Source organism: Phoca vitulina, unplaced genomic scaffold (genome assembly GCF_004348235.1).
Source record: "Phoca vitulina isolate PV1807 unplaced genomic scaffold, GSC_HSeal_1.0 scaffold8, whole genome shotgun sequence".
Lineage (NCBI taxonomy): Eukaryota > Metazoa > Chordata > Mammalia > Carnivora > Phocidae > Phoca > Phoca vitulina.
Genome location: NW_022589711.1, coordinates 42,172,804 through 42,188,504, shown reverse-complemented (window position 1 = coordinate 42,188,504; position 15,701 = coordinate 42,172,804). Strand labels below are relative to the sequence as shown.

General features: G+C 35.5%; 1 protein-coding gene across 2 annotated transcripts in view; it reads left to right on the top strand.

Annotated features, from left to right (window-relative positions):
* Positions 1-15,701, top strand: part of GSK3B (glycogen synthase kinase 3 beta) — a 207,149-nt gene that overhangs the window by 99,672 nt on the left and 91,776 nt on the right. The gene's annotated exons all lie outside the window — the stretch shown is intronic.

The following is a 15,701-nucleotide window of genomic DNA, read 5'->3' as shown; positions in this document are numbered from 1 at the left end:
TTTAAAGAAGAAAAATTTTTCACTCACCATCCTGACTTTTGACTTCTGCATTATCTATGTATGTATCTATTTATCTATCTATCTTATTTCATTTGTACATGTTTTACCTATTTGTATGAATAATTATTTATGACCTTACAAACTTTGAAGATCTCATAAAACTTTCCATGTTGCCTCATAGTATTTGTAGTTATTGGCTATATAATATTCCATTGAGTTACTGAACTGCATAATACTCCCTAACTATTCCCCCATTGTTATTCTTAATTTTAAAATTGTAGCTAAGCTACCCCAGGGCTTCATCATAATTTTTGTCTATAAGCACTCTTCAGCTCTGGGTGAAGTTAGAGTAAGATTACTGCAATATTTGGCAAATATTTCCACTGACCACAGTTTGACTGAAAGGTTACGTCTATTTTGGTGAACTTGTCTTTATTTTGCTCCACTCTGCCATTTTAAAGACTGTTTTCTTTAGGAATTGTAAATAATCAGCTTTTAGCATATAACTGGGGAAAGGACTAACCAGAGTAACTAAAAGAAGGGGGAATTAAGTCAGGACAGACACCAGAGGTGTGACCTAATTAGTCTTAGTCATAGTCTTCTGGTTGGAATTATTAGTGTTTGCTATAGTAACTAGAGCACCATGTAGTCAATTAGTATACTTCAGATTACCCAATAGGTTTTAGTAACTCTGATTTAGTTCAGAAAAAGTGGCACTCTTTCTCCTTGACCAGACAAAAATGGGGATTTTTGAATGTTTTGAAAGTCAGGCTTATAATACTTTTGTGAATTCTGAGTTTGTGTGTTTTTTCAATATCAGTATTTTGCAGTGGAAGCTCCTTTGCCCCTAAATAAAATTTTATGAAGAACCCTATCCTATAAATAAAACAGATAAAAAGCAAAGTTGCTTTGGTTGAAACTAGGGTATGGGACCAGGTGACATTGTCTTTCCTGAGTTGTACCTCACCTCTGTAGAACCCTAGGATTCTGAAGGATAGACATAGTATGTAAACCACATTGTGTCTTTATAGGAGCTTCAAATTTTATTTAAATTAATTTTCTTAAAGAAAAATTTCTATAAATAACCATACATGTGAAAATATTTTACCTGTGCTCATCATAGATTACTTGAATAATAAAAAAATGGCCTTCCTTAAAAAAAAAAAAAATCTGTCCCTCTACTTGTGTGAGAGTCAGTTTAAATAGCAAGTATGACAAATTGATTTCATTCCTCATACCAACTTTGTTCTATTGATAGTAACTGTGTAGAGGGCTGTGTGCAGGAGAAGATTCTACCACTGCTTCTGGGATCAGAGAGAAGAATGCTGTGCTTGATTATGCCTGTTTGTCACTAGCCCTGAAGAGGAAAGGGGTGAATCTGTTCTGAAAATTAAAGAGCTCTGGCTTTGTAGCTGGGTTTACATCCCAGTTCTGCCACTTGATAGCAGTATGACTAGGCAAGATATTTACCTTAGTAAGCCTTTTTCCCCTTCTCATCTGTACAGTAGGGATTTTGTAAGAAAAAAGTATAATAATGTTTAAGTGCTTTATTGCAGCACTTGGCGTATAATTAACACTTAATAAACATTTAACTTACTACTTTACAAATTATTATTTAATAATAGCAAATATATATTGCATTTGCTGTGCATCAGATATTGCTCTCAGCACTTTACATGTACTTTATAAATCACTTAAACCTTATAGCTACCCAGTGAAGAATCGGTACTGTTATTATCCCCCATTTTATAGAAGAAGAAACTGAGGCCCTTGCAGTTAATTAAGTTACCTGAGAGTCATACAGCTACTGAGTGGCAAAGTTAGGAGTCCGCTCTAGGCAGTCTTTCTCCAGGGTCTGTATAGTATGCTGTACTATTTAGCATAGAATGTCTGTTTCTGCAGGAGCAGTGTATTAGAAATGTAACATTTAAAAATATCTCAGTAATTATTGCTAAACAAGGAGAGCTTGTACAGTGTCTACTTTGGAGAATTTTTAGAAAAGAATAGATAGCCTTTTGTTTTAGGACAATAATAGTAGTAGTAGTGATGATAATAGCCAAAACTTGTGTGATGCTTAGTATACACCAGGCATTAATCTAAACACTTAAACTCTTCTGTTTTTTTGGAAGAGTTTGTGAATTGTTAATTCTTTACATGTTTGTTAGAATTTACCATTGAAACCATCTGGTCCTGGACTTTACTTTTTGGGAAGTTTTTTATTACTGATTGATTCATTCTCTACTTCTTATATAGGCTTGTTGAGATTTTGTATTTTGTCTTGAGTTAGTTTAATATTTGGTGTGTTTCCTTGAATTTATTGATTTCATCTAGGATATCTAATTTGTTGGCACACATTCGTTCATAGTATTCTGCTATGGTCCTTTCTATTTCTGTAAGGTCAGTAGTAATGCCCTCATTTTCAGTTCTGATGTTTTTTGTGTCTTCTTTTTGTCAGTCTAGCTAAAGGTTTATCAGTTTTTTTGAGCTTTTCAAAGAATCAACTTTTGATTTTCTTGAAATTTTTTTGTCTCTATTTTATTTATTTCTGGTCTGTTTTCCTTCCTTTAGCTAGCTTTAGGTTTAGTTTCCTCTTCTTTTCTAGTTCTTCAGGATGTAAAGTTAGGTTATTGACTTGAAATCTTCTTTCTTAATGTAGGCAAGCTCTAGATTGCCCACTGAGTGCAGTGAAGATAGCACTCAGAGGGTGGTATGTTGGATTTTTGTTTTCATGTATCTCAAGTGTATTCTAATGTTTCTTTTTTCAGAGTGTGTTGTGTAATTTTCTCTTTGTCCTGGTGGTTGTTTAGAGTGATGGTTATTTTCCACACATTTGTAATTTTTTTTTTCCTTCTGTTACTGATTCCTGGTTTCATTCTGTTATGGTTGGAGAAGATACTTCATATGATTACATTCATTTTAAATTTATTGAGATTTGTTTTGTTGCCTAATATATGGCCTGTTCTGGATAATATCCTATGTGTACTTGAGAATAATGTGTAATCTGTTTGGGGATGTAAAGAGATAGATAGATAGATAGATAGATAGATAGATAGATAGATAGATAGATAGATAGATATCCTTTTGGTTTATGATGTTCAGATCTTTTATTTCTTTATTGCTCTTTTATCTAGATGTGCTGTCCATTATTGAAAGTGGTGTATTAAAGTCTCCAACTATTGTAGAATTGTTTTTTTCTTCCTTCAGTTCTATCAGTTCTTGCTTTATATATTTGAGATTCTGTTGTTGGTACATTATGTGTGTATAATAGTTATATCTAACTGATGAATTGATCTTTTTATCAAAATACGATATCTTGGATGCCTTTTATTTTCTTTTTCTTGCCACTGCCCTGGCTAGAACCTCCAGGACAAGGTTGAGAAGAGATGAAAGCAAATAGCATATAACTGGGGAAAGGACTAACCAGAGTAAGTAAAAGAAGGGGGAATTAAGTCAGGACAGACTTTGTTCTTGATTTTAGAGGGGAAAAAGTATTTAGTCGTTCTTTTTAAGTATGATGTTAGCTGTGGGTTTTTGTAGATGTCATTTATCAGGTTTAAGGTAGTTCCCTTTTATTCCTAGTTTGTTTAGCATTTCATGAAATGTTGAATTTTGTCAAATGCTCTTTCTCCATCTGTTGAAATGATCGTGTGTTGTTTGTCCTTTATTCTATTACTAAGGTGATTTACATTAATTTTTTGAATGCTGAAACCTACTTGGCATTTCTGAAATTAATCCCATTTGGTCATGGTATATAATCATTTTATACATTGCTGAATAGTAGTTTTTTAGAGGAGTTTTGCATCTATATTCATAAGGGATATTGATTAGTAGTCTGTTGTGTGTCCATACCTGCCCCCCACCCCATGATGGTTTTGGTATCAGGGTAATACTGGCTTCATAGAATGAATTGGGAAGTGTTTTCCTCTTCTATTTTTTTTTTTTTTTTTTTGAAGGTTTTTGTGAAGAACTGGTATTAATTCTTCCTTGAAAGTTTGGTAGATTTCTCCAATGAAGCCATCTATATACCTGGGCACTTTCTGTGGGAAGTTTTAAAATTACTAATTCAATTTCTTTACTTGTAATAGGTGTATTTAGGTTTTCTGTGTTTTCTTTTGTCCATTTTGGTATTTTGTTCATTTTATCTAAGTTACCTTATTGACACAGTTTTTCATACTTTTCCCTTAATTTTTTTTTTATTTCTGTAAGGTCAGTTGTGATGTCCCCTCTTTCATTCCTGATTTTCATAATGAGTCTTTTTTTTTCTCCCTTGGTCAGTCTAACCAAAGGTTTGTCCGTTTTCTTGATTTTTTTTTTGGTGTCATTGATTTTCTTTTTTCAATTGCTTTTCTATTCTGTAATTCACTTATTTCTGTTCTGTTCTCTTTATCATTTCCTTCCTGCAGCTCACTGTGGGTTTATTTTGCCCCTTCTTCTCTAGTTTTTTAAGATTCTTGATTTGAGATCTTTTCTTTAATGTCACTTATTGGTCAAAGGTTGTGCTTTAAGTTCCCTTATCCAGTTACATTTTTATCCTTTACCATTGGATGTGTGAGTGGCCTGGGTGCTGCATCTCAGTTCAAGGAGTCTGTATTTGTCACAGATCAAACCAGGTACTAGTAGTTTAGAATTTCTCCCCTGATTGCTCCTGAGAAGGTGTAGCCTTGTGCATTCACGTTCTTTCTGACTGCCAGGGTTGAATGTGATTTTATTTCCTGGAAGTTGCTCTTGGGTCAGAGTAGCTTATTGTTCAGTCAGGGTTTGATTTGAGGTTGTTTGTAAATCCTTTGTACCCGTAATGCTTTTACTGTGTGTTGATGTACTGTGTGCAATTTGGGGAATGCTTCAAATCTCCCCCACATCCTGCACAGCGTAGCACCTGTGCATATCCTTAATGACCTCCAGAGATGACTGTTGCCAAGTAGGCTCTTTTTGGCTATCTCTTTTCTTGTTTCTCTTCAACTTCTGGTGCCTTGCCTGTTTGCTTGTGTCAGGGACCTGCCCAGCCTCCACAAGGATCTCCATTGTTTTTAGACAATGCCCATAGGCATGGCGTTTTCCCTACTGTGTCACAAATAAAATCGGTCTCTGTAGGCAGAGCTAGCCTCTCTTTCCCTCTGGACAGAATCCCTATTTTACTGCACTAGAACCCAGTATGAAGACTCACTTTTTCCAGAATAACACCCCCACTTTATGAGTGGGCAATGGAGGATAGGCAGTGGCAGCCCCTGTTCTTCACACCTTGCCACTCCCAGGATGGGCGCTCTGCCCTAAGAGCAAGTTAAAAGTGAGACTCTCAGGTCCCCAGCCTGCTATGCCTGGAGTAGAGCTTCTGACTTACTTTTGGGGACTGGATGAGGAAAGGGAGACACAGTCCTCTTGGCTCTGCCCAACTGGAATAGATCTTTTGCACCTTGGGACACAGCCTGTCCCTCCTGGGGTGAAACCATAGCCCCAGACTAGAGCTGAGAGGAGAGGAAGCTACCCATCTTACTGACCATACCTGTCTGGAATAAGTACAGAGTAGAGCTTCCCAGACATGGAAGTAGGGTATCAGGGTAAGGGAGCAGATCTTCACTAAAATGCCACAGATCCTTGGTGTTCTTATTGAAATTTGTTTCTTCATTTGCTGTATGCCCTTAGAAAAATTATCAGATACTTCAAATGATTGTTTTTTAATCATTTTACCAGTTAAATTTTTGTTCTGCTGAGATCTGTGCTCTCTACTCTGCCATCCCAGAAGTCCTGCTCCCCACTTACTTTCTACATTTTGTGGACTGCTTAGTGAGATTGTTATGCTGGGTAGAAAAGATGAATAAAATAGACACTTCCAGCTATAGTGGGTGCATATTGTATTGTAGAGGGATAGACTGAAAAGTAATAATTGAACATGTGCTGATTGTCTTCTATTTTGTTTACTTCATTAGTAAATAAATTTTAAGTAAGCACAATAAGTTAGTACCATTATACTAATACATTATAAAACATATACCAAAATAGATACTTTAAAACATCAAATAAATATACCCGATATATGATAATTTTTATCAGATTCACATTCTTAGAGATATTCTTTTGATTACTATAGAGATTATTAATGTCTTAAATCATGAATAAAAACACTAAATTTTTTGTCAAATCTTACGATTCATAAAGTGCTTTTTTCTATGCATATTATGCATTTTTTTCATTTAGTCATCTTGGTGCTACAAGGTAGGTAATAGTACTATTTTATTATAAGTTTTATCCTTGGGAAAATAAAAGTCTAGTGTAATTAAAGAATTTGCTCAAGGTTGCATAGTTAATAACCAACCACAAGAGCCAATTTCAAAAGTAGACTCTTCATCTATAAAGTCTGTATTCTTCCAATCACCTACTCTCTCTGAACTCTTGAAGTTCACTTCATATCAGTTTACTGGCACTGTATAGTGTTTTAGGTACAAGACAAAGTATAAGGTCTGTCTAAATGAGTTTGAAAAAGACAAGAAAAGAAATACACTGTACCATGACACATGGAGTAACAATTATTTGGTCTATGAACAGAAGTACTATAAAGAAAAGGAATAAATTATCCAGAAGGGCCAGCAAAGGAATTACATAGAAGTGATACTTATTCAGGGTTTGAGGGAGGAGCTCTTTAGATAAATAAATAGGTGTGTGTCAAGTTAGAAGTACAAGATACTCAGGGGCGCCTGGGTGGCTCAGTCGGTTAAGGGTCTGCCTTCAGCTCAGGTCATGATCTCGGGGTCCTAGGATCAAGCCCCACTTCGGGCTCCCTGCCCGGCGGGGAATCTGCTTCTCCCTCTCCCTCTGCTCCTCCCACACACCCTCCCCCCCAGCTTGTGCTCTCTCTCTCAAATAAATAAATCTTTAAAAAAAAAATAGATGTACAGGATGTTTGAAAGGCTTGGTGAGGTTAAACAACATAGTCTGTGTAGAAGAAATACAAGTATTTTTGAAATTTCTGGTGCATAAAGTATAGGAGTATGGGGATAGTAGTGGGAGGTGAGGCTATGGATGTAGAAGTGGTTCTTAAGTGATTGTTTGGGTCAAGGTCAGTTCCCCTACATGAACAGTATTTTTTGTTGTTATTTTTTAATTAAATGAAATCTCAAGTTACAGAAATGGTGTACATATAGAAATGCCGTACAGAGTTATAGCTAAGTGTATACATGGTCTAGTTTACAAAATACAACTCTCCTCCATTCCTTTTCCTTCTCTCTTTCACCTTCCTTACTTTGTGAAAATCACTGATAGCAGTGAATTTTATTTACTGAAATAAAGAGGTTGCCTAAATAACCCCAATTTGTTTCTTATTTAAAATTGTATGAATTCTATTAAAGTGGTATATTCATTCTGTGTGAACATTTTGCTGATGAAATACTGATATTTTCAGTGAGAGTGTGACCTAGAGAATGAATATGTAGGTAATAACAAAATTCTTGAGGTAGATGAATTATCAAGACCTCTTCATGAATTATAAATGTTATAACACCAAATATGGTGACTGTCGTTTGCTTGCAGATGTTAATCTAGGAGTTTCTTTTGAATATCAATTACCACCTTGTTATTATGTTATTGTAATATTTTAGTGACACTAAAATATTATTACAATGCATATTGTAAAAAAATTGAAATAACAGAGGACAGTAGATAAAAGTAAAATCTTCTTTACCCTGATCACAAAATCCTCAAATCCCTCTCCATAGAGGTAAATTTCCTGTATGCATATATGAGCTCATATATCACATGTTAATGTAATAATATTCATATTATTTTGGAACATGTTGCCCCCTTTCCCCCCAAAATATAACAATATGGCATTTTATGTCTGTATGCTTAGACACTGCACCCAATTCTCCCCTGTTGTTAATATCTTAATATTAGTAAGGTTACGTTTATTACAATTAATAAATCAATATTGATACATTATTATTAACTAAATTCCATAGTTTATTTCGATTTCCTTAGTTTTTATCTCATGTCTTTTTTCTCTTCCATGATCCCATTTAGGTTACCACATTATATTTAGTTACTATGTCTGTTAGGCTCCTCTTGACTGGCAATTTCTCAGACTTTCTTGTTTTTGATGACCTTGACAGTTTTGAGGAGTACTGGTAGGCTGCTTCACTACTGGGGTTTGTTTAATATTTATCTCATAATAAACTGGTTATTTGGGAAAAGTCCACAGTGCCATTTCATCACATCATATCAAGGGCACGTAGTCTCAGCACAACTTGTAGCTCTTGCTACTAACCTTGATCACCTGGCTGACCTAATATTTTTCAGTTTTCTCCACTGTAAAGTTATTCCCCCTACCCACCCCCTTTGCACGCTCTGTCCTCTGAAAGGAAGTCACTGTTCACAGCCCATACCTAAGAAGGGAGGAGTTCCTTCTCCTTAAGAGCACATTGGCTACATAAATTATTTGGATTTCTTCTGCCTGAGAGATTGTCTTTTCTCCCCATCTTTTAGTCATTAATTTATATCATTGTGGATTCATTTGTTTTATACTTTGGGTTATAATTGAATAATACTTTATTGATCAGATTGTTCAAGCTTTGGCCTCTTTGGGAGCTCTTTTCAGTTAGCTTCTGTGCTCCTTTGTCGTACCCCATTAATATGGGCTTTTGTTTTGTTTTGTTTTGTTTTTGAGCATCTCTTTACTTTCTGGCATGGTGTTTTTTAATTTCTTGCTCCCCACAAATATTCAACAGTCTGTATTTGCACATGAGCAGACATACATTTTCATACACGTGATTCCTAGAAATAGCATTGCTGAGTTGAATTGGATGTCTGTCTGTCTTTGCTTTGGGATGAATATATTAGCCCACTGATTTCCCAAAAGGTTGTAAGAGTTTGGGTTTTCACCAGAAGTGTGTCATCAAAGTGCTTATTGGACATGACCCCATTCCAATACCTAGTTTTCTCAGATTGAATTTTTTTTCCAATTTGATAGGTGAACAATGGTAGCTCATTGTTATTTTTATTATATATCTTTAATTATGAATGGGGTTGCATATCTTAATTTTTATTGGCTATTGGTAGGACCATTATTGGCCATTTGTTTATGTCCCTTTTCAGTTTTTTCTATTGGAATGTTAGTCTTTTCTTATTGACTTAGATCATAAATAATGAGCTGTTTGTATTTTAAACAAAAATTAGTCCTTTGTTATATGTAACCAGAAATATTTTTGCTAAATTATCAAATTTTTGAATTATAGTTGACATACAATGTTATATTAGTTTCAGTGTACAACTTAGTGACTCGACAGTTGTATACATTACAACATGCTCACTACACCTGACACCATACAAAGTTACTACAATATTATTGGCTATTTTATAGTTGAGGTTTGTACCTCCTAATCCCCTTCACCCATTTCACCTGTCCCCCCATTCCCCTCCCCTCTGGCAACCATCAGTTTGTTCTCTGTATTTATGAGTCTCTTTCTGTTTTGTTTTGTTTTTTTTAATTCCACATTTAAGTGAAATCATACGGTATTTGTCTTTTTCAGTCTGACTTACTTCACTTAGCATAATACTTTCTAGGCCCATCCATGTGGCAAGATTTCATTCTTTTTTTTAATGGTTGAGAAATATTCCATCATGTATCTTCTTTATCCATTCATCTACTGATAGACACTTAGGTTGCTTCAATATCCTGGCTGTGATAAATAGTGCTGCAATAAACATAGGGGTACATATATCTTTTCAAATTTGTGTTTTCATTTTCTTCAAGTAAATACCCAGAAATGGAATTGCTGGATTGTATGGCAGTTCTAGTTTTAATTTTTTGAGGAATCCCCATACTGTTTTCCACAATGGTTGCACCAGTTTACATTCCCACCAACAGTGCACAAGGATTCCCTTTTCTCCACATCCTTGCCAACACTTGTTATTTCTTGTCTTTTTGAAACTGATGGTGTGAGGTGATATCTCATTGTGGTTTTGATTTGCATTTCCCTGATGATTAGTGATGTTGAGCATCTTTTCATGTGCCTGTAGGCCATGCTTCTTTGGAAAAACGTCTATTCAGGTCTTTTTGCCCATTTTTAATTGGATTATTTGGGTGTTTTGGTGTTGAGTTGTTGTTTGAGTTCTTTATATATTTGGGATATTAACCCCTTCTGAGATAGATCATTTAGAAATATCTTCTCCCATTCAGTAGTTTTCCTTTTCGTTTTGTTGATCGTTTCCTAGTTCCAGTTGTTTATTTTTGCTATTGTTGCCCTTGCCTGAGGAGATGGATCCAGAAAAATTTTGCTAAGGCTGATGTCCAAGAATGTATTGCCTATGCTTTCTTTTAGGAGTTTTATGGTTTATGTAAGAAAGTGGTTTGGTTTCATTCTTCTGCATGTCCAGATTTTCCAACAATATTTATTGAAGAGATTGTTTTTTCCCCATTGTATATTCTTACCTCCTTCATCATAGACCATATATAATGGTCAGTTTTTTAAACCATTGATCTATGTGTTTATTTTTGTACCAGTATCATACTGTTTTATTATAGCTTTGTAGTACAGTTTCAAATCTGGGATTCTGATACCTGCAGCTTTGTTCTTCTTTATCAAAATTGCTTTGGCTATTTGGGATATTTTGTGGTTCTATAAAAATGTTAGGATTATTTCTAGTTCTGTGAAAAAAAATATTCTTGGTATTTTGATAGTGATCACAGTGAATCTGTAGATTGCTTTGGGTAGCATAGACATTTTAACAATATTCATTCTTCTAGTCCTTGAGCATGGTCTATCTTTCCATTTGTTTGTGTCATCTTTAATTTCTTTAATAATTTTTTTTTTTTAGATTTTATTTATTTGAGAGAGAGAGACAGAGATAGAGAGAGCACAAGTGGGGAGGAGAGGGAGAAGCAGGCTCCCCGCAGAGCAAGGAGCCTGATGCGGGACTTGATCCCAGGACCCCAGAATCATGACCTGAGCCAAAGGCAGATGCTTAACCAACTGAGCCACCCAGGTGCCCTGTTATATAAATGTTTTATAGTTTTTAGAGTACAGGTCTTTTACCTCTTTGGTTAAATTTATTCCTAGGTATTTTATTCTTTTTGATACAGTTATAAATGGGATTGTTTTCTTAATTTCTCTTTTGGCTATTTTGTTATTAATGTATAGAAATGCAATAGATTTCTGTATATTAATTTTGTATCCTGCAATTTTACTGAATTCATTAATTCTAATACTTTTTGGTGGACAAAAATATTGTCATTTTTAATTTAATTTAATTTTTTAATTTTTTAAAGATTTTATTTATTTATTTTAGAGAGAGAGAGAGAACGAGCAGGGAGGAGGGGCAGAGGGAGAGAGAAGCAGATTCCCCGCTGAGCAGGGAGGCTGACATGGGGCTCGATCCCAGGACCCGGAGACCATGACCTGAGCTGAAGGCAGACGCTTAACCGACTGAGCCACCCAGGCACCCCAATATTGTCATTTTTTAAATTTGGCTATGGTTTTGTTGTTTTTTCAGAAAGTAGTGTAAAAGTTTTACATTTTTATGTGATCTAATTGGCATCATTTTCCTTAATAGCTTATAGATATATTTTTTTTTTAATATTTTATTTATTTATTTGACAGAGAGAGAGAGACAGCAAGAGAGGGAACACAAGCAGGGGGAGTGGGAGAGGGAGAAGCAGGCTTCCCGCAGAGCAGGGAGCCCGATGTGGGGCTCGATCCCAGGACCCTGGGATCGTGACCTGAGCCGAAGGCAGACACTTAACGACTGAGCCACCCAGGTGCCCTAGCTTATAGATATTTTGTCCTCCAAGATTACAAACATACTCATTGTTTCTTCTGGTAGATTTATAGTTTTTTTTAAAAAAAAACTTTTGATAGTTTGATATTTATTTTGTGTTAATGATGTGAGATGAGGAGGAAGCTTACCATAATCTTGTTGTGTGCCAAGTGTTTATCTCCCTTTCCCCATTCCCACTCCCCTTCTCCCAAGCAAAAGAGTATTTCCCTTTTCCTAATCCACACCCACTTCACTGTTAGTGTTATTCCCATCTCTAGCCAGCCTGGCACACACATTGGAGAAAAGGCTTCCATTTTCAAGTTTTTTTGTTTTTTGTTTGTTGGGGTTTTTTGCTAGTCCAAGTTCCCTAACTCAATTCTGAGGAGAATCCTGGGCTATCAGGACACTTGGTTGAATGTCTTATTACTGGGTTCTATGATATGCTGCTTCACATCCCATCAAATTTTTAGAATTATAGCACGATTCTACTTAAAACTGCAGCCTCAAGTAATTTTGTTTCCTTGACCTCAGAAATCATCTGAGGATAAGAGCATCATAATAGGATCTGTTTTCCAAATGTAGGATGGAGTTGTCCCAATTATTGTTTAGTTGTTGGTAGGTGTGATCGAAACTTCGTCATTTAAATTTCTTCCTGAATGAATGGCTTTAGAGTGAAGTTCATAGAGGAGTGGTTATAAGCAGTTAGAGAGTAGTTCTCTATTAATAGAAGTCATAACTAGGAGAACTGAACCACTGAGAGAAATACTTCCTAAATTGTACATCATGCAACTTTTCGGAGTTTTCTTTTCTTTTTTTTTTTTTTAAGATTTTATTTATTTATTAGAGAGAGCATGAGCAGGGGGAGAGGGAGAAGCAGACTCCCCACTGAGTGCAGAGCCTGATATGATGATCTGAGCCAACGGCAGACCCTTAACTGACTGAGCTGCCCAGGTGCCCCAAAATGACACCTTTTAAATGTATATGGTCATTTACACTGTACCCACAAAATGGACAGACCTAAAAAAATAAATGGACAGACCTCCTCTATGGTTCTAAAGAAATTGCAAGTTTTTGATAATAAATGGAGTAAGTAAACAAAGTATCTATGAGCAAAGAGATAAGTTTATGTTAATCTGCAAAGTAGTAGTCTAAATATAATTTAAGCCCCCATATTTCCCATAGGGTAGTATGTTAGAACATTCAACCTATAGCAGACATGGTTTCTTTAACCTTCCTCTGATGTGTTCTGCTTTGTTAATATTATGAATAAAATACATTGCCTAAAAATGGATATCATCAGTATGTCAAATGAAGCCTGAACTGTGCAAAGCAGAATGGAATTATCTTTACTGATCCAAACACAATACTTTAGCTGTAACCTAATATTGCATTAAGTTTTTCATTAACGGTATCTCAATGTTGATTGCCTTTTGAGTTCTTGTCAGTTACACTTCTCATTTATTTTCCAGCTGAATTACTGTCAAGTCTTATCTGTCATTCTACATAATAAATTAATACTTTGAGTTTAATCATAGGGTTTTGTATTATATTGTAGGTTTGGCTTAGCTTTCCAGACTATTAGAGTTCTTTAAATTCTTATTTGGTCTTCCATTTTCAGTCATTCATAGGTTTGTGTCAATCTTTGGTGGTTATGTTAAAGTCAGAAATTATAAACTGCCAAATTCATCCCCTGGTGTGTTTTATTTGACTAGCACATTCTGTTAATATTTTTATGAATTAGGATGCTTTTAGTTATGGTTTGTACTGTCCATCTGATTTATCAGCCACTACCCCTTACTGCCTTACACATTTTGGCTTCACACATTTACATTTGTTACTTAGCCTTGAAAACATTTGCTTTTGCAACCCCTAATATATGAAATCATTTATGAAAATATTGATTGGGACAAGAGAAGGACAGAGCTTATAGTCCTACAACTAGAAACCTTCCTTGAATTTGACATTTATGTTTTCATCTTTTTATTTTTCACTTTTGGTATGATTGTTTAGCAAATGAATTAAATTATAATACAGTGCTATATATATCTTCAGGTCATTCATAAATATATCATGATTAACTTTGTCAAATGATTTATTAAAATCAGGTTTCTTGATTTTCAACATCTGTGTTAATGATCTTTCTGAAACTCAAGACTCACCATTCCTTCAATTCTTTGTACATATCCCTTTGGTACCAGTTTGGTATTTTATTTATGTATTCCTTTTAGTAGACCTCATCTTCACTTGGAATTTCTTGTCTAAATCTTGATCTCTGAAATTTTCTTGTCTTAGCCTGCAGCATTACTTTTGCTGCCTTTAGTTCTACGTATGACCTTATTTCTTATTTTACAAGAAGGAGGGTCATCAGACAAACTTTACTTAAAATTCTTTCTAACCTGATCATTTATTTTAGATGTACAGGAAGAAAAATGTGGTATCATTTCCTCCTAAAGATGATAATAGTGAAAATTTCAGTCTTTATAATTTGCCAGGTAATGTGCTTAAAGAGCTTTTTATAGATTATTATCATCTCAAGACCGTCCTTTAAAATAGATGCCATTGTTAGCGTGATTTTATAGGAAACTGAGTCTGAAAGAAGTTAAGTAACTTGCTTGTGGTCACAGAACTTGTACTATCAGAGTTGGGCCTTCTGTATTTTGTGTGACTAATGCTAACCTTGCCTTTTAATTGCACTGTATAGTACTCTGTGTTCTTGTTTCTCATTTCTCTTGATGTTCTAGAACATTGCTTTATCAGTTATCCCTTTTCTTTCCTTTCTTATCACTTTATCCCATCCTTTTATTCCATCCTTATCCACTCAGCCTACAAATAAATTTGGGTCTCTTTTAGCTATTTAAAAAATACAAATGAAAAGCACATCAACAATTTCTCTACAGTCTCTCTTTGATTTTGCTTCTCCTCAAGTTATCAGCTCCCGGCTTTCTTTTTACTTTCACCACGAGGGATTTTGTAAGAACAAACTAAATTAGCTACCTCCTGTTCCTCACCTGCCATCTGCTCACTCTTGATCTCAGTATAGGTTGTTGCTACTGGCACCATGGTCTGAAACTGCTCTTTCCAGGACCATCACTGAACCACGATACACCAGATCTAACAATCTTTTCAGTCCTTATCTCTCCTGCCAATGAAATACTTTGCTGTTCCCCATCTCATCATTATTGAAATTTCCTTGCCTTTTTTTTTTTTTTTAAATTTCTGTGTTTTCAACCAAGTCTTTAGTCTTTCTTGCAGAGGTCACTAGAAATGGGAATTACTACTTTTAGTTTTTTCTTTATTTTTTATTTTATTTTTTAAAAAATTTTATTATGTTATGTTAATCACCATACATTACATCATTAGTTTTTGATGTAGTGTTCCATGATTCATTGTTTGCATATAACACCCAGTGCTCCATTCAGTACGTGCCCTCTTTATTTTTTTTTTTTTAAAGATTTTATTTATTTATTCATGAGAGACAGAGAGAGAGACAGAGGCAGAGGGAGAAGCAGGCTCCCCGCGGAGCAGGGAGCCCGATGCGGGACTCGATCCCAGGACCCTGGGATCATGACCTGAGCCGAAGGCAGACGCTTAACCGACTGAGCCACCCAGGCGTCCCATTACATGCCCTCTTTAATACCCATCACCAGGCTAACCCATCCCCCCACCCCCCTCCCCTCTAGAACCCTCAGTTTGTTTCTCAGAGTCCATAGTCTCTCATGTTTCATCTCCCCCTCCGATTTCCCCCCTTCATTTTTCCCTTCCTACTATCTTCTTTTTTTTTTTTTTTTAACATACAATGTATTATTAGTTTCAGAGGTACAGGTCTGTGATTCAACAGTCTTACACAATTCACAGCGCTCACCGTGGCACATACCCTCCCCAATGTCTCTCACCCAGCCACCCCATCCTTCCCACCCCCCACCACTCCAGTCCAGTGGCCTAGAGACCACCTCTAATCA